Source organism: Pleurodeles waltl, chromosome 6 (assembly GCF_031143425.1).
Source record: "Pleurodeles waltl isolate 20211129_DDA chromosome 6, aPleWal1.hap1.20221129, whole genome shotgun sequence".
Lineage (NCBI taxonomy): Eukaryota > Metazoa > Chordata > Amphibia > Caudata > Salamandridae > Pleurodeles > Pleurodeles waltl.
This window is the reverse complement of record NC_090445.1, coordinates 1,085,396,192-1,085,416,407: the sequence shown is the minus strand read 5'-3', so window position 1 is coordinate 1,085,416,407 and position 20,216 is coordinate 1,085,396,192. Positions and strand designations below refer to the sequence as shown.

The 20,216-nt window shown below is 44.1% G+C and overlaps 1 protein-coding gene across 4 annotated transcripts in view; it reads left to right on the top strand.

Moving 5' to 3' along the window:
• Window positions 1-20,216, top strand: part of CAPZB (capping actin protein of muscle Z-line subunit beta) — a 185,091-nt gene that overhangs the window by 156,176 nt on the left and 8,699 nt on the right. The gene's annotated exons all lie outside the window — the stretch shown is intronic.

Here is a 20,216-nt window from a genome sequence, read left to right as displayed (position 1 = left end):
TTGTTGGATTCCTAAAACTTTATTCAATGTTTTGCACGCAGGCAGACACTTACACCACTTTGCCCCTTTCCCTTCAACCACTCTGATCTGTTCACTTATCTTCTGTGCATTTTCCTCCATTTACTATCCTGTTGATTGTCTTCCACTAGATTCCTGCTCAGTCTGATTTACTTGAGCTATGGTTAAAGCTAATCCATAATATCACCTCCTTAACAGCTCACTTATGAGAGTTATTTGTACCAGGTGGGCCTTTTCCTTGTCTCATGGTGACATCCACATGCGCTGGCAATGATTGTGCTACAGACTTGACCCTCCCCACTGAAGATCTTGTGTGTTCCACCCACCTCTGTAGTACCACACTTGTTAACAGGACTTTCTCCAGCCACATGTCCTTTTACCTTTTTTTCTCACACTCAAACTGCTGCCACAAATTATGAAAACATTAATATGCTAATTCTAGTTTTACCCAGCACCAGTTCAGTCGTTAATGAGTGATGTAACACCTGGCCCCCACCGACATACCCTATTCCCCATTCTGGTAAATTTAATTTTCAGTGCTTCATCATACCTTTGCTGCTCATTTTTGTGCTGGCTCATGCCTATGCTCCCTCCCTCAGCTGGTTCATGCCATCGGTGTTAACTTAAGCTGGATCATGCATTTGCTAGCCTCCCTAAGTAGGCTCATTCTTCAGTTTCCCTTTTAGGCTGGTTTATGCCTGCTGGGGCTTCCCCATGAGTGTGTACAATCTAGAAGTCACTCACTGAAGTTTACAAGTCGATGGGTTGCTATAGCAGAGAAAACTGTCTCCTTAGCTGAGCATGTTTGAGCACCTAAAAATGGTTCAAACTAAATCCCACAGAAAAGTTAAGTCACTGTATTTAATATCTTCCATTACGTTGTCATGGAACCAGGTTCCATTGGTCAAGATGCACTCTGACGGGAAATGTAGAAGTTGAAATTCGATTTTCTTTAGGAGCTTTGAACTAATTACAACTGCACTTTGCTATCTGTGGAAGCAAGGGCAGTTCTAGCTATTGCTTGTTCCAGAATTGGCCCTTTTTAAGTAGTTGCATGATTGAAACATTTCCAGTGTTCAACCTGGTATTCCCTAGTAGAAATGTTGAGTTATTGGCATTTAAAAACATACACTGAGAACTTCTTTGGGAGCGGTGATATGACATAGGTGAGATGACGCAAAAGCTTTTGGGCACTACCTAGCAGTGAAATGCAATTACTGCACATTATCAGGAACATTTTCTTGTTTAAATGTATGGGGAGCACTCCAGCAAGCAAATTTGTTACTCCTGAAGAACCATCACTTCTTGTACTGATCCTGCAATGTCCTCTTGTTAATGTGGCCTCTCTGGTCACTGGCCATCATTTTACAGTTATAGTACTTGGCGTCTACTTTCCACCACCAATAAATACAAAAGGGCATTTCCCACATAAGTGTAAAATCGGTCCTTTCCTGGACCGAAAGTTAGTACAGAAGAGGCCATGGAAAGGGAGGAGCTGCTTGTTGAATTATATGGTTTCCCCGGGCATCCTGCCCTTGAGAATTCTCTTATCTCTTCCTGACACCACAGGGATTTTAGACAACCTGTCAGTGCTGAGTCTGGGCCTTCTGCTGGGAGTGGGCTGAAGCCCCTGCTGCTGAGTTTCTTGTCCATAAATAGTAAAGATTCTGGCCCCAATAGTCCTTTACCCAAACCATGGACGCGCCCATTTATAGCAAGTATTAAATTGACCACCACTTTTACAAAGCTACTAAAAATTCAAATGAATGTGCAATCATGAGTCAATGATCAGAAGGGCAACACCACCTCAGATTTAAGGCTGCATTTACAATTTGAAGAAAGCATACAATTTTCACACACACCCTGCCACCTCTCCTGGGGTAATTAGCAGTGAATGGCGAGGGCACAAGTTATATAGTTACTTGAGATAACTATAACTACTGAATTTCTATTGTTTTGTGCGAGTAAATTCAGAACCTAACTACAATATCCCTTTACCCCTTGGCTTTTTAAGTGAATTTTTATGTTTTCTTTTCTTAAATTGTTTTTCCTAACTGTAACATCCCTGTAACCTTTTTTTTTTTGTCAGTGAATTTCTATGTTTTTTTAACATGAAGTAATTTTAATTACTTTGTATTAATCCAACCACTGCCACACACGTATTTTGGCCATGCGTGGCCAATTCCCTATAAGCACCAAACCCAGCGGCAGGTACTTCTTGGCTGAAGTGTTGGCGGCCAATCGGATGTCTGCATGAGATCGGGCGAATTTGCGGATTATTTGCGCACCTAGTTAAACAAATTTATATTTCTGTTAATTTCTCAAACTACTGAACCAAATAACAAAAAAGTGTGCTTTCACACCAAGATCTACCTTTTTTCCAAATTTGGTGTATTTCCATCTAACGGTTCGAGCTGTAGTCGTGTTCGAAGTCCTCAAGAGAATTAACATGGGAAGTGCACTTTTAAAAAATATTTTTTTTTACCCCTGATAACACAGCCCCCACCCCTCTTTTCCTGGCCCCCGCTTGATGGATCACCCCAAAACTGATGGATCACACAAAAAAACCTAGAAGACACTTTTTCGCTAAGATTCATCAAACAGCGCCAAAGATGTAGCAAAGTCAAAAAATGCTTTTCCTATGGAAACTAGGTCCTAACTATAACCACCTACTAGATGTAGATATAGATATGGAGACAGTTAATACCTTAAAGAGAAGAAATGCTATCAACTATACTTACCTTACCCACTGACCATCACATGAAAATGGATCACAGATCCCCATTCATTCAGGTCCCGTGTATGTCCTACATTGGCATAAGGAGGTTGATGCGGGCTTTCACATCATCAAGCATTAATCAAAATTATGCTAATAGCTATGTAGTTTTATTTTTAAAAACAATTATTTTTGGATAATTGTTTTATATGTTGTGCATTTTGATCATTTGTTTGAGAAAATAGGATTTGAAACCCAACATACAGTCTATAGTGTGGAATTGCAGCAAAAAAAAAAGCACAAAACCTAAAATATATAGCTGGGTGGGTATAGTGATAATCACATTTCGTTCCAAATAGAGAAAATCTAATCTGTTGACTTCATCTAATTTTCTTTGATGCCCATGAAATTCAGATTGTATGCTATTACTCTTATCTGTCTTTGAAGATTTGTATTAATTGATCTTTGTCCTGATGAATGTCCATCTTATTCCTGTTGATTGAATTTTCAATGACGTGCATGTCATATCTGTACCCAGACTCCTCGTGAATATCAGATTGCCCATATATTTATATTGGGCTTTGAATTTAAGTTTGTTGTCCCACAGCCACCCTAAGTTGTTCCAGAGCGAATTCCACCTACAAATCCAGGTCCAAAAAACAATAAAACAAACACCTACCAAATGAACCTCCTCTTCACTGCTACAAAAATAGAAGAAGTAGCGTCTGAAGCCATTGCCTGGATTGTTGCGTACGTTTATCCACCCATTCCCCTGAAGTCCAGTTTTTTGCGCTGAGATAAGAGACCTGCACACTTCTCATTGCTCCAGCATGTGTGAGGAATTACTGATTCAAGGACCTTCTGAACATGAGTACACCTGAATCAGTTGACAAAGACAAGTCTATCACTTCACAACTCCCCAGCTGCTGACAACGCAGCTTCTGATTAGCTAGGAATTGGAAATCCTGCAGTCTCGAAAGATTACAGTCTTATCTTGTGTGCAGCCAGAGTATGTATCTAAAACCTACTTACTGAAACAGACTTGTCCAGCAGGAGGTTCTCAGTCCCATGTCTGTGAAATTTCACCTGTGATTGCCCGACCTGCTGGATCTGTTGACCAATGGACAAGTACTGCTTTCACAATACACTTAAAACGGGTTATTGCTTCAGGAAAAATACAAAGTTGTATGATAAAGAAACCAGTGTATTCATTAGTACTTTTCTACCGGTCTATGCACTATCATCTACACTGGAACGTGGCACAGCTCTTGCAAAGCTCATATCTCTTCCATTGGGACTTAATGACAGATTCTACACATCTGTCTCCGAAGACAGCTCTGTGGACAATCACATCAATCACATTAGTTGCACATGTTCCACCAGAGAGCTATAGCTTAGATTTAACATTAGCATTGTTAGCCTAAAGATTAACCTAGACTTCAGTCCTAATCTACTTTCAGACTTTGCCTAAAACCAGCAAGTTATACTACCCACTTTTTTTTCGAATCCCAAAACATCAGCTAAGACGTTGTTTCACTGAACAGTGCCTCATTTTATCCTAGGAAAGACCGAAACCATCCATAAAAGGGTTAATATTTTCATTTCTTTTGGATGCAAGCAGCAATTGTTAGGCAAAAATGCCTGCCTCAGTGGATATGGACATGCTTTCTGGTCTAGTTGGAATAGAGGAGTAAAGACTCTTTCCGGCAGAGGAATGGCAGGACCAGCAGCACTCTGTGTATAGGGGGGGTACAGGAAGCCTGCTGGTTGACCCATGAAAGATTGCAACCTAGAAGTTGCACTTTTACTAACCTGCCTTTCAATCTGGACTGCATATCTCATCAGTTCAGTGAATCAAGCAGCTTTAAGAAATCCCTTTGTAAGTTGAGACTTAGTCCCATCTCCCTTTATTTTCTTTATTGCTTTATAGTCTTAAATCAAACCTGTGATTTTGTGAACAATCCAGTGCTTTAGGAGAAAACCTGTAACTACAGTTAATCAGTAACGTTGTCTTCCTGGGGTTCACATTTATCCTCTGACGGAAATGTCTAATGTGGTAGATTTCTTTGTTGCACATACAAGTAGGTCAGACCTCAGCAAAATGTATTTAACCAAGGTTACATAATAACCTTCTCACTCCTTTCCCACCTTCCTACTTTTGGGGGTTGTGTTGCTTTTGTACCCCTTGATGGAGTAGAAAGTTTCTTGACTGTAATCGTAGATTGCCTTTATGTTTATATTCATTAAATTCATCCTCCCCCCCTGTTCCAGGACTCATCAGAATAGGTATGGGGAAAGTGGATAAGATTCACTCTCTACTTTCACTGTCAAAATGAAGTGAGGATTCTTCGCCTCTGCAGTGCAATATGTGACCCTCTCGCCACTTGCCCCCTTTGTGGTGGTATTCGACGTTCATTCAGCTAGGCTTTCTCAACTTCAGCCTATTTATACCATTTTTAGTTTTTTTCCCTTCGAGTTAAAAATGTGTTTTAATATCCCTACTGTTCTTCTGGTAGATACTTAATTCTAATCTGGCTATTAAAATAGGGTACATTAAGATGGGCGTTGTTGTTCTTCCGATTGTGATAGTAGTATGCTGTTTGTTAGATATAAATACAAGGAGAACTTTTCAGAATAGTTTGACGGAACTGGGTATCCATGCTACAGCTAGTGTAAAATGCATAGTACTGCACTATGCATGAGAAGTGGCGGTGTTACGCTAAGATGTAGATCCCAACTTAACTTGTGCTTCCACAGGGCCACTTCATTGGGACAAGAGAAGTAGCTGCGGTATGATCTGATAACAATTAAGTATTCTTTACGGCACTCGTTTGAAAGATTTTCTATTTTACAGCATTATAAATAAGTTGCATTAGCAGCCCCCAAAGCCGTATAAATGCTACAGATGTCAACTATTAAACGGCCAGGCTAAAAACACATTGATAATTCTCGCTGCAAACAAGTGAAAGAAAATGGGACAAAATATTTCAAATTTAAGAGACCTGGAATGCTTATTTCTTTTGAATTTCCCCACTTTTCTTCCAGAAACCATGGTAGGTCCTGGGCAGCGAAGCATAGCTTTGCCCCACAATAGTTAAATGTTTGGGAGCCGGGTGCATGTGTACTGTTGGTTCATGTAACTCTATTCTTGCCACACAAACCAGACGTGGCTTTACAGTGGTTCTACTCCTAGAATCTAAAGGAACGTCCCTGGTCATTTATTCCTAATGTGTTTTAATATTTTTGTTGGTACCTGTGCATCGTTTCCAGAGTATCCACATATCGTTTTAACATTTTAACATTCATGGCATTTTTACGGATCTCAAATGCAGTTTCAATCAAACCTTATCCCTCCCTCTCCGTTCCCTTCCCTCAGCGTCCTAGCCCGGTTGTGTACTGATTCATACCACTTTTTCACCGCAGACCATCATGTCTCTCCTTCCGCTTTCTAGTTCTTCCTTAGGTTAGCATTCATTTCATTCAGTGATATTCATGCCAAAGCACCTTTTTCAATACAGACCCGCATGCGCTGTGTGAAGTACCCGAGTATAAAGTATATTTAGCTTCACACTGTTTGCCATTTGTACAGTTGTGCACCTTTCAATAGGCTTTGACACTCTACATACAATGTATGTGTCTTTAGCTAAAATGCAGAAGAGACAATAGCACCCTACGGTTGTATTCCCTGTGTTTTCTCAGGCAACTCCGTTGGGAATAGTATTTCTTCACATTTTTTCTAATCATGGTGGAATACATAGGTAGTTGCTTCATATGTGCCCATAATTAAAAAAAAAAATGAAAAAGACTTACAACTGGGCAGAAAAGCAACCTACTCCACAACTGCATCCTCCTATTTGCACCACAAGTTTGAAGATAAAGCTGCAACTACAGAGGACAATGTGACCTTCAAAATAGATGCTTATCTCTTATTCCCCGCTAGTACAACAAACGCTGCAGTAATAGAATCAGAATCCTTTGTTCCAACCCACTTGCATTGCAGACCCAATACTGCAACTATCACTTACCCTCTGTATTGCGTCTGAACTGGCAAGTTGAAGCCCATACGCAAATTTCATTTACTGTTGATTCTCACTTTCTTCTCTTTGCCATTTGGAAGTTCCTTTTTAATTGTTTCTGACATCGTTCATAACACATTCATTTAAGTTTATCACAGCTGAAACCTAGATAATGAACCCTTTGGTATCCGAATGAGGGTTCTTTAAAGGTTTGTTTGGAGAATCCTTCACATATTTTCATATGCATACTCTACTGTTAACTAAATATATTTGTAATTGAGCATCTTCTGCACATAACCATAAACATATTTTATGTTAACAAACTCACCCATTCTGTGCCCAGGTAATCGAACTTTGGAACGGTGCAGTGTCGGGGCAAGTGGCTTTCGATGGTCCATCTCTCTACCATTCATGCAGTTTGCCGTTAAACCTGTGTCTCACACCTATTCTGGTGTTGGGCCACCCTTAGTGGGTGTTATTGTCCAAGTATATATATGTGTATATATATGTGTGTGTGTGTAGATATAGATATAGATATAATATAATGTTCAATGGCATGTGTAGCTACAGATACACATGCTATGCACAGGTCCTCCTGTCTAGTGTTGGGCTCGGAGTGTTACAAGTTGTTTCTCTTCGAAGAAGTCTTTTCGAGTCACAGGACCGAGTGACTCCTCCTTTTCGGCTCCATTGCGCATGGCCATCGACTCCATCTTAGATTGTTTTCTTCCCGCCATCGGGTTCGGACGTGTTTCTTTTCACTCCGGTTGTTCGAGTTGGAAAAGTACTACAAACTCTCTAAATTCGTCGGTATTGTTTTCGATTGCGTACCATCTATCATTGACACTTCGGTACCGGCGGATACAGATCTCTACATGCCCTTTGGGGCACCCGCACCCAACTCGGGCCTGGTCGGCCCAACCAAAAGTTTTATCGAAGCCTCATGGACCGGACCCCGTTTAGATTCTGCCCTCGATGCCACACCAAGTTCCCTTCCACTGATCAACATCTAGTCTGTAACCTGTGTCTATCTCCAGACCACCGAGAGGATACTTGCAAGGCCTGCAGATCCTTCCGCTCAAAGACTCTACAAGACCGAAGAACGCGAAAATTAGAAATGGCGCTGAGAAGCACTGAACTCCTCGCCGCAGAAGAGGAGGAGATGATCCACACTGCAGTCTCTGTTCGGGGGTCCGAGCACGAGTCCGACAACGACCGACCAATAACAGTGGACCAGCACGTGAGTACGCCTGCCCCGACCCAGTTAAAGCCCAAACACAAGGCCTCAGGGACGCCATGGCCAGAAGGCCATGGCTCCACCCTTAAAAAAAGCTACCGGTGACCAAGCAACATCTTCGGCACAGAGAAAGGCCACACCACCGATGCCTTCTGACTCGAGCCGAAGCACAGGCTCCGAAATGCTCAAGCACCGACACATCGAGTTGAAGCCCTGAAAATCCCTCTCGGAGTCGAGGCCAACGTCTACTCAACGCCTTTCGATCCCGAGGAAACCGGCTTTGGAGCCAAAAAGACACACATATACAGAGGAGCATGGACTTTCCAAGCAATTAAAAGAAAGCCATAGATTTGCGGAAGAACTTAAGCAAATGGAGGAATTTGACAAAAAACAGGCCATAATCCAAATTCATAAAGACACTGGCAAGATAAGATCTTCACTGCACCCCCTCTAAAAACAGAGGAAGCTGGCCTTTCAAGGACATTTGGACACTGACCAGCCACCGGCTAAAGTGCCAAAACCAAGACAAAAATCTCCGCCTCCTCAGTTCTCACCTCACCAGTGTCCTCCTCAGTCTCCTCAACTAACTGTTTCTCCACCTATTACCCCCACTGCACAGTCTCCAGTACACACTGCACAGTCACACCAGGATGAGACCGACCCATGGGACCTTTATGATGATCCCATTTCTGACCAGTGCAGAGTGCTATCCGTCAAAACCATCACCCCCAGAGGATAGCACCTCATACACGCAGGTTCTAGCTAGGGCAGCGTCATACCATAACGTAGCCATGCACACAGAACCTCTTGAGGATGATTTTTTATTTAATAAGTTGTCCTCAACTCACACCACCTACCAGAGTCTACCCAGGCTTCCTGACATGTTAAAACATGCACATCAAATCTTTCAGGAACCAGTTAAGGAAAGAGCAATCCCTCCCAGGGTAGAAAAGAAATATAAGCCGCCTCCTTCGGACCCAGCTTTTATTACCCAACAGCTACCCCCCCAGATTCCATAGTGGTCAGCGCAGCAAGGAAGAGGGCCAACTCCCAGCCGTCTGGGGACGCACCACCACCAGCTAAAGAAAGTAAAAAGTTTGATGCTGCGGGTAAAAGCATAGCATCACAAGTGGCTAATCAATGGCGTATAGCTAATTCCCAAGCGCTAATGGCCAGATAAGACGGGGCTCACTGGGATGAGATGACAGACATTATCCAGCATCTCCCCAAAGATCAACAGAACAGAGCCCAGCAAATAGTCGAGGAGGGGCAGGCAATTACCAGTAATCAGGTCAGCGTTAGACTCCGCTGACACAGCCCCAAGAACTATTAATACAGCTGTGACCATTAGACGACATGCATGGCTTAGGTCGTCAGGCTTTAAACCTGAAATCCAGCCAGCTGTTCTTAACATGCCTTTTAACGAACACCAATTGTTTGGCACACAGGTTGATTAAGCCATTGAGAAAATGAAAAAGGACGCCAACACTGCCAAAGCTATGGGGGCACTTTACTCACCTCAGTACAGAGTCTCATTTCGAAAGCCTCAATATAGGGGAGGCTTTAGACCCCAAACATCTGAGGCATCTACCTCACAATCCAAACCCTCTTACCAGACACAATACCAAAGAGGGGGGTTTCGGGAACCTATAGAGGACAATTTCCCAGAACTAGAGGAAAATATCAGTCCTCAAAGCAAACCACAAACACCAAACAGTGACTTGATCCACATCTTCCCTCACCCCACTTCCCCTGTGGGAGGAAGACTACAAAAGTTCCACACACGTTGGTTACCCATCACAGCAGACAATTGGGTCCTATCCATTATCCAACATGGTTACTGCATAGAGTTCGCACAAACTCCTCCAGATATACCTCCAAAACTACACAAACTCTCCTCCCAACATATTGCAATGTTGCAAACAGAGGTACAGTCATTATTACTCAAACAAGCCATAGAGCTTGTACCACATCATCAAAAAGGAACAGAGGTTTACTCCCTATATTTCCTCATTCCCAAAAAAGACAAAACATTGAGACCAATACTAGATATCAGAACTCTCAATCTTTACATCCTATCAGAACACTTTCACATGGTAACACTACAGGATGTAGTCCCGTTGTTACAACAACAAGATTTTATGACAACACTGGATCTAAAAGATGCGTATTTTCACATACCCATCCATCCAGCACACAGAAAATATCTCAGGTTTGTAATACAAGTTCAAAGTGTTACCTTTCGGGATAACAGCTCCCAGGGTATTTACAAAATGTCTTGCCGTAGTCGCAGCCTTCATAAGAAGACAACATATCCATGTCTTTCCATATCTCGACGACTGGCTGATAAAAGCCAACATTCAAGCACAGTGCCAATACCATACACGTTATGTAATAAACACCCTACAGACACTAGTGTTCTCAATAAACTACCAAAAATATCACTTAAAACCAGCGCAGGTTCAACAGTATTTAGGAGCCACATTAAACACCCAAACAGCACTTGCAAGCCCAAGTCCACAAAGGGTACAATTGTTCCACAACATATTACCACGAATCCAGCCAAACCAACAGTACACAGTCAAATTTGTCATGAAACTGTTGGGCATGATGGCATCATGCATCGCCACTGTCCCCAATGTAAGACTTAACATGCTGCCCTTATACCAGTGCCTTGCAAGACAATGGTCACAGGCACATGGTCAACTTCAAGATCTAGTGTTGATAGACCGCCAAACACACATCTCGCTTCAGTGGTGGAATTCCACAAATTTAAACAAAGGGCGGTCATTTCAGGACCCTGTGCCTCAAGCCATTCTTACAACAGATGCATCATTGATTGGATGGGGAATACACCTCAACAATCACAACATTCAGGGACAATGGGACAACAAACACAAACAACTTCACATAAATCATTTACAATTGCTAGCTGTATTCCTAGCACTAAAAGCCTTTCAACCTCTTCTCGTTCACAAACACATTCTCATCAAAACAGACAATATGACGACAATGTACTACCTGAACGAACAGGTAGGAACCCACTCATCACAACTTTGTATCCTAGCACAAACAAATTGGCATTGGGCAATTCACAACAGCATTCACCCTGTAGCACAGCGCATTCCAAGGATTCACAATCAATTAGCAGACTGTCTCAGCTGAGATCATCAGCAAACACACTAGTGGGAAATTCACCCCCAGGTACTTCACAAGTACTTTCGCCAATGGGGAACACCAGACCTAGATCTATTTGCCACCAGCCAGAACGCAAAATGGCAAGACTTTGCATCCAGGTTCCCACACCCTCTATCCAAGGGCAATGCTCTATGGATCAACTGGTCAGGGATATTTGCTTACGCTTTTCCCCCTCTCCCACTGTAGGAAGTTGGCTCTGTATGTGCTATTTCAAAGTAAGAAATAGCATGCACAGAGTCCAAGGGTTCCCCTTAGAGGTAAGATAGTGGCAAAAAGAGATAATTCTAATGCTCTATTTTGTGGTAGTGTGGTCGAGCAGTAGGCTTATCGGAGGGTAGTGTTAAGCATTTGTTGTACATACACACAGGCAATAAATGAGGAACACACACTCAAAGACAATTCCAGGCCAATAGGTTTTTGTATAGAAAAATATATTTTCTTAGTTTATTTTAAGAACCACAGGTTCAAGATTTACAATTAATACTTTAAATGAAAGGGATTTCACTCAGGTATCTTACGAACTTTGAATCAACAAAATAGCATGTACAGTTTTGGCAAAAATGGCAATAAGCTATTTTAAAACTAGACCGTGCAAAATTCAACAGTTCCTGGGGGAGGTAAGTATTTGTTAGTTGATCAGGTAAGTAAAGCACTTACAGGGTTCAAAGTTGTGTCCAAGGTAGCCCACCGTTGGTGGTTCAGAGCAACCCCAAAGTTACCACACCAGCAGCTCAGGGCCGGTCAGGTGCAGAGGTCAAAGTGGTGCACAAAACACATAGGCTTCAATGGAGAAGGGGGTGCCCCGGTTCCAGTCTGCCAGCTGTTAAGTACCCGCGACTTCGGAGGGCAGACCAGGGGGGTTTTGTAGGGCACTGGGGGGGGACACAAGTCAGCACAAAAAGTACACCCTCAGCGGCACAGGGGCCGCCGGGTACAGAGTGCAAACAGGCGTTGGGTTTGCAATTGGTTTCAATGGGAGACCCAGGGGTCTCATCAGCAAAGCAGGCAGGCAAGGGGGGGGCTCCTCGGGGTAGACACCACCTGGGCAAGGGAGAGGGCCTCCTGGGTGTCGCTCCTGCACTGGAGGTTGGATCCTTCAGGTCCTGGGGGCTGCGGGTGCAGTGTGCTTCCCAGGTGTCGGGTTCTTGGAAGCAGGCAGTCGCGGTCAGGGGGAACCTCGGGATTCCCTCTGCAGGCGTCACTGGGGAGGCTCAAGGGGGGGTCAACTATGGCTTCTCACGGGGTCGTAGTTGCCAGGGAGTCCTCCCTGTAGTGTTGGTTCTCCGCAGGTCGAGCTGGGGGCGTCGGGTGCAGAGTGGAAAGTCTCAAGCTTCCGGCGGGAAACGTGTGGTCCTTTAAAAGTTGTTTCTTTGATGCAAGTTTCAGTCTTTGTGGAACAGGGCCGCTGTCCTCAGGAGTTCTAGGTCCTTTTAGATGCAGGGTAGTCCTCTGAGGCTTCAGAGGTCGCTGGACCCTGGGGGACGTGTCGCTGTTGCCGTTTTCCTCGAAATGGGGAGACAGGCCGGTAGGGCTGGGGCCAAAGCAGTTGGTGTCTCCGTCTTCTCTGCAGGGCTTTCAGGTAAGCAGTCCTTCTTCATCTTCAGGTTGCAGGAATCTATCTTCCTCGGTTCTGGGTGCCCCTAAATACTCAATTTAGGGGTGTGTTTAGGTCTGCGAGGTTAGTAACCAATGGCTACTAGCCCCGAGGGTGGCTACACCCTCTTTGTGCCTCCTCCTGGTGGGGAGGGGGGTCACACCTCTAATCCTATTGGGGGAATCCTCCATATTCAAGATGGAGGATTTCTAAAAGTCCGTCACCTCAGCTCAGGACACCTTAGGGGTTGTCCTGACTGGCTAGTGACTCCTCCTTGTTTTTCTCATTATCTACTCCGGCCTTGCCGCCAAAAATGGGGCCGTGTCCGGAGGGCATCTCCACTAGCTGGGATGCCCTGTGGCGCTGTAACAAAGGGGGTGAGCCTTTGAGGCTCACTGCCAGGTGTTACAGTCCCTGTAGGGGGAGGTGAGAAGCACCTCCACCCAGTACAGGCTTTGTTCCTGGCCACAGAGTGACAAAGGCACTCTCCCCATGTGGCCAGCAACATGTCTGGTGTGTGGCAGGCTGGCAAAACTAGTCAGCCCACACTGGAAGTCGGGTATGTTTTCAGGGGGCATCTCTAAGATGTACACTGTACAATAAAATGTACACTGGCATCAGTGTGCCTTTATTATGCTGAGAAGTTTGATACAAAACTTCCCAGTTTTCAGTGTAGCCATTATGGTGCTGTGGAGTTCATTTTTGACAGACTCCCAGACCATATACTCTTATGGCTACCCTGCACTTTCAATGTATAAGGTTTTGCTTAGACACTGTAGGGGCATAGTGCTCATGCACCTATGTCCTTACCTATGGTATGGTGCACCCTGCCTTAGGGCTGTAAGGCCTGTTAGAGGGGTGACTTATCTATGCCATGGGCAGTGTGAGGTTGGCATGGCACCCTGAGGGGAGTGCCATGTCAACTTAGTCATTTTCTCCCCACCAGCACACACAAGCTGGCAAGCAGTTTGTCTGTACTGAGTTAGGGGTCCCTAGGGAGGCATAAGACATGCTGCATCCCTTAGAAACCTTCCCTGGCATCAGGGCCCTTGGTACCAGGGGTACCAGTTACAAGTGACTTACCTGGATGTCAGGGTGTGCGAATTGTGGAGACAAAGGTACAGGTTAGGGAAAGAACACTAGTGCTGGTGCCTGGTTAGAAGGCCTCAGCACACTTTCAAATCATAACTTGGCATCAGCAAGGGCAAAAAGTCAGGGGATAACCATGCCAAGGAGGCATTTCCTTACACCCGCTCATTCCATTTCTGGTCAACAAACTGCATCAAAACAAACTCATACTTGTAGCACCAACGTGGGCACGTCAATCATGGTACTCAACATTGTTAGACCTCTCACTAGTACCACACATCAACCTACCAAACAGGCCAGATCTGTTGACACAAAACAAACCACTAATCAGGCACCCCAATCCAGCAATACTCAATCTAGCAATCTGGCTCCTGAAGTCTTAGAGTTTGGATATCTACATCTTCCACCAGAATGTATGGAAGTAATTAAACAAGCAAGAAAATGCACTACCAGGCAGTGCTATCCAAACAAATGGAAAAAAGGTATGTCATTTACTGCCAATCCAAACACAACACCTCTTTCCGCATCCATACAAGACATTGTAGGTTACTTACTTAATCTACAAAAAGCAAATTTAGCTTTTCCAGCCATGAAAATACATCTCACAGCTATTTCAGCCTATTTACAAAATATACAAAACAAGTCTCTATTTAGAGTCCCTGTCATCAAAGCCTTCATGGAAGGACTAAAACACATCATACCTCCAAGAACACCACCAGTGCCTTCATGGAATCTCAATATTGTTCTCACTCAGCTCATGGGTCCACCATTTGAACCTATGCATTTGTGTCCGGTTAGTTATCTAACATGGAAAGTAGCATTCCTCGTCGCAATCACTTAATTACGAAGAGTTAGTGAAATACAAGCTTTCACTTTTGAACAACCCTTTATACAAGTACACAAACAGAAAGTCGTACTTCGCACAACCCCAAAATTCTTACCTAAGGTCGTCTCACCGTTTCATATAAATCAAACAGTGGAACTTCCATACTTCTCCCCACAGCCAGACTCAGTAGCAGAGAGAGCGCTACATACATTAGACATTAAAAGAGCTTTAATGTATTACATTGACAGGACAAAATCATTTAGGAAAACTAAACAGCTATTTGTAGCATTCCAAAAAACCCATACTGGTAATCCTACCTCAAAACAAGGAATAGCCAGATGGATAGTAAAGTGCATCCAAACCTGTTACCTAAAAGCAAAAAGACAGCTATTAGTAACACCAAAATCACACTCCACCAGGAAGAAAGGAGGTACAATGGCATTTCTAGGGAATATACCAATGACCGAAATCTGTAAAGCAGCCACTTGGTGAACACCCCATACATTTACCAAGCATTACTGTGTATATGTGTTAGCAACACAACAAGCCACAGTAGGACAGGCTGTACTAAGAACACTATTTCACACAACTTCAACTCCTACAGACTAACCCCCGCTTATGGGAGGAGAACTGCTTTGTAGTCTATGCATAGCATGTGTATCTGCAGCTACACATGCCATTGAACGGAAAATGTCACTTACCCAGTGTACATCTGTTCGTGGCATGTTCCGCTGCAGATTCACATGCACCCTCCCTCCTCCCCGGGAGCCTGTAGCAGTTTAAGTCACATTTAAATTTGTACATATGTGTATATATATCTCTATTCCATTGCATGGACATCTCTTTCTTTACACTGTATCACTCCTACCTTACCCTCTGGGGGAAGATGGAGTCGATGCCCATGCGCAATGGAGCCAAAAAGGAGGAGTCACTCGGTCCCATGACTTGAAAAGGCTTCTTTGAAGAATAACAACTTGTGACACTCCGAGCCCAACACTAGATGGCAGGACCTGTGCATAGCATGTGAATCTGCAGCGGCACATGCCACGAACAGATGTACACTGGGTAAGTGACATTATTTTTTATATATATATATATATATATATATATATATATATATATATATATATATATATATAATATGTTCGATGGCATGTGTAGCTGCAGATACACATGCTGTGCACATCCCGCCATCTGGTGTTGGGCTCGGAGTGTTACAAGTTGTTTTTCTTCTAAGAAGTCTTTTTTCGAGTCACGAGACCGAGAAACTCCTCCCATTTCGACTCCATTGCGCATGGGCGACGACTCCATCTTAGATAGTTTTTTTTCCGCCATCTGGTTCGGACGTGTTCCTTTTCGCTCCGTGTTTTGGGTCGGAAAGTTAGTTAGAATCTCGGAAAAATCGTCGGTATTGTTTGCGTTCGGTATCGGGTTAGTTACAACAGATCGACACCGAATTAAGAAGAGCTCCAGTGGCCCTTCGGGTTTTTTTTCCATCCCCGTCGGGGCCTGGTCGGCCCGGCCACGTGTCTCTTCAAGGCTGATGAAACAGACCCCATTCCGCTTCTGTCCAAAATGCCATAACAAGTATCCATATACAGATCAACATCTGGTCTGTAACTTGTGTTTGTCACCAGAACACAAGGAGGATACTTGTGAGGCCTGTTGAGCGTTTCGGTCCAGGAAGACACTCGGGGACCGAAGAGCAAGAAGACTGCAAATGGCGTCGGCGCCGACAGGGCAAGAGCGTTTCGAGGAGGAGGAGGAAGAAACATTCTCCTCCCAGGATTCGGACTCTGAGGAGATCGATCCCGAGGAAACGCCGAAAACCGTGAGTAAGACGTCGAAACCAAGAACTCACGAGAAAGGCGCTAAAGCCCAGGGGATACCACCGCCAACAGGCCATGGCTTAACCCGAAAAATAGGTGACCGTTCATCGGCACCGAAAAAGGGCGAGCCGGTGTCGAAGTCATCCGACTCCGGTCGAGATACCGGCACACAGCAATCTCGGGCCCGAGATAGTGGCTCAGAGAAGATTCGGCACCGAGACAGCGGCACCGAAACGGGTCGCACCGAGAGAGCACGATACCGAAAGTAAAGAAGGTTTCGTCTGAGCCGAAAAAAGCAGCCGAAAAGGTTTCGGTACCGAAATATCCTGACTCTGAACCGAAAACAAGTTCCTACACTGAGGAACAAGGACTGTCCACACAAATGAAGACACATAGATTTGGACAGGAATTACAGACAATAGAGCCAGATCACACACAGACGGCTCTTTATTCAAAAAGATACAGAGAAGATCAGCACTCTTCCTCCAGTCAAAATGAAACGCAAGCTTGCCTTCCAAGACCAGGACAAACAGCCACACGCAAAGGTGGCTAAACAAGTAACACCGCCACCATCCCCACATCACTCTCCGCAACCATCACCGGTAGCCACTCCATCAATGATGCAATCCCCAACTCATACAGGAATGAGTCAAGATGACCCTGACGCATGGGACCTTTATGACGCACCAGTTTCAGATAATAGTCCAGAATGCTATCCAGCTAAACCATCGCCACCAGAGGATAGTACAGGCTACGCACAGGTGGTGTCAAGAGCAGCGGCATTTCATAATGTCAGCCTTCATTCAGAGCCCATTGAAGAAGACTTTCTTTTTAATACACTGTCGTCCACACACAGCCAATATCAGAGTCTTCCTATGCTACCCGGAATGCTAAAACACTCCAAACAAGTGTTTGATGAGCCTGTTAAAGGGAGAGCCATTACTCCAAGAGTAGATAAAAAATATAAACCGCCACCAACAGACCCAGTGTACATTACACAACAGCTAACACCAGACTCTGTTGTAGTGGGAGCAGCGCGCAAAAGACCCAACTCTCATACTTCAGGAGATGCACCACCTCCAGATAAAGAAAGTCGAAAATTCGATGCTGCAGGCAAAAGGGTGGCGGCACAGGCAGCAAACCAGTGGCGTATTGCAAATTCGCAGGCTTTGCTAGCCAGATATGATAGGGCCCATTGGGATGAGATGCAACACCTTATTGAACATTTACCCAAGGAGTTCCAAAAAAGAGCGCAGCAAGTAGTAGAAGGAGGACAGAGTATCTCCAATAATCAGATACGGTCAGCAATGGATGCTGCAGACACAGCTGCTAGGACTGTCAACACAGCAGTAACAATAAGGAGACATGCATGGCTGCGTACATCAGGATTTAAACCAGAGATACAGCAAGCTGTGCTGAATATGCCATTCAACAGACAGCAGTTGTTTGGGCCGGAGGTGGACACTGCGATCGAAAAACTTAAGAAAGACACTGACCCGGCCAAAGCCATGGGCGCACTCTACTCCCCACAGAGCAGAGGCACATTTCGAAAGACACAATTTCGAGGGGGGTTTCGAGGGCAAACCACAGAAGCCACAACCTCACAAACAAAGCCCACTTACCAGAGCCAGTATCAGCGGGGAGGTTTTCGGGGACAATATAGAGGGGGACAATTTCAAAGGAATAGAGGAAAGTTCCAAAGTCCCAAAACTCCTCCAAACAAGCAGTGACTTCAAGGTCACAAATCCCCAACACAACACCTGTGGGGGGGAGACTAACCAAGTTTTACAAACATTGGGAGGAAATAACAACAGACACTTGGGTCTTAGCAATTATCCAGCATGGTTATTGCATAGAATTTCTCAAATTCCCTCCAAACATCCCACCGAAAACACACAATATCTCAAAACAACATATAGATCTTCTAGGACTAGAAGTTCAGGCATTGCTACAGAAAGAAGCAATAGAGTTAGTACCAAAACAACAAATAAACACGGGAGTTTACTCCCTGTACTTTCTGATACCGAAAATAGACAAGAGTCTGAGACCTATACTAGATCTCAGAACATTAAATACCTACATCAAATCAGATCACTTTCACATGGTTACATTACAAGACGTAATCCCACTGCTCAAACAGCAAGACTACATGACAACACTATACCTAAAGGATGCATATTTTCATATACCAATACATCCTTCACACACAAAGTACCTAAGGTTTGTATTCCAAGGGATACATTACCAATTCAAAGTGTTGCCATTCGGAATAACAACTGCACCAAGAGTTTTTACAAAATGCCTAGCAGTAGTAGCTGCACAAAGCAGAAGGCAGCAAATACATGTGTTCCCGTACCTAGACGATTGGTTAATCAAAACCAACACGCTAAGACGGTGTTCACAACACACAAAATATGTCATAGAAATCCTCCACAAACTAGGTTTCTCAATCAACTACACAAAGTCACACCTTCTGCCGTGTCAAACACAGCAATACTTAGGAGTAACAATCAACACAGCAAAAGAGATTGCCACTCCAAGTCCACAAAGAGTTCACACATTTCACAATGTAATACAGACCATGTATCCAAATCAAAAGATACAAGTCAAACTGGTGATGAAACTACTAGGCATGATGTCTTCATGCATAGCCATTGTCCCAAACGCAAGGTTGCACATGCAGCCCTTACAACAGTGCCTAGCATCACAATGGTCACAAGCACAGGGTCAGCTTCTAGATCTGGTGTTGATAGACCGCCAAACATACATCTCGCTTCAATGGTGGAACAGTATAAATTTAAACCAAGGGCGGCCTTTCCAAGACCCAGTGCCACAATACGTAATAACAACAGATGCTTCCATGATAGGGTGGGGAGCACACCTCAATCAACACAGCATCCAAGGACAATGGGACATACAGCAAAAACAGTTTCACATAAATCACTTAGAACTGTTAGCGGTATTTCTAGCGCTCAAAGCATTTCAACCCATAATAAGCCACAAACACATTCTTGTCAAAACAGACAACATGACAACAATGTATTACCTAAACAAACAGGGAGGCACACACTCAACACAGTTGTGTCTCCTAACACAGAAAATAAGGCATTGGGCAATTCACAACCACATTCGCCTAATAGCACAATTTATTCCAGGAATTCAGAACCAGTTAGCAGACAATCTCTCTCGGGATCACCAACAGATCCACGAATGGGAGATTCACCCCCAAATACTAAACACTTACTTCCAAATGTGGGGAACACCACAAATAGATCTATTTGCAACAAAGGAAAACTCAAAATGCCAAAACTTCGCATCCAGGTACCCACAAGATCAGTCTCAGGGCAATGCGTTATGGATGAGCTGGTCAGGGATATTTGCTTACGCTTTTCCCCCTCTCCCACTCCTTCCATATCTAGTAAACAAGTTGAGTCAAAACAAACTCAAACTCCTACTAATAGCACCAACATGGGCAAGCCAACCTTGGTACACAACACTACTAGACCTCTCAGTAGTACCTCATGTCAAACTACCAAACAGACCAGATCTGTTAACACAACACAAACAACAGATCAGACATCCAAATCCAGCATCGCTGAATATAGCAATTTGGCTCCTGAAATCCTAGAATTCGGACACTTAGACCTCACACAAGAATGTATGGAGGTCATAAGACAAGCTAGGAAACCTACC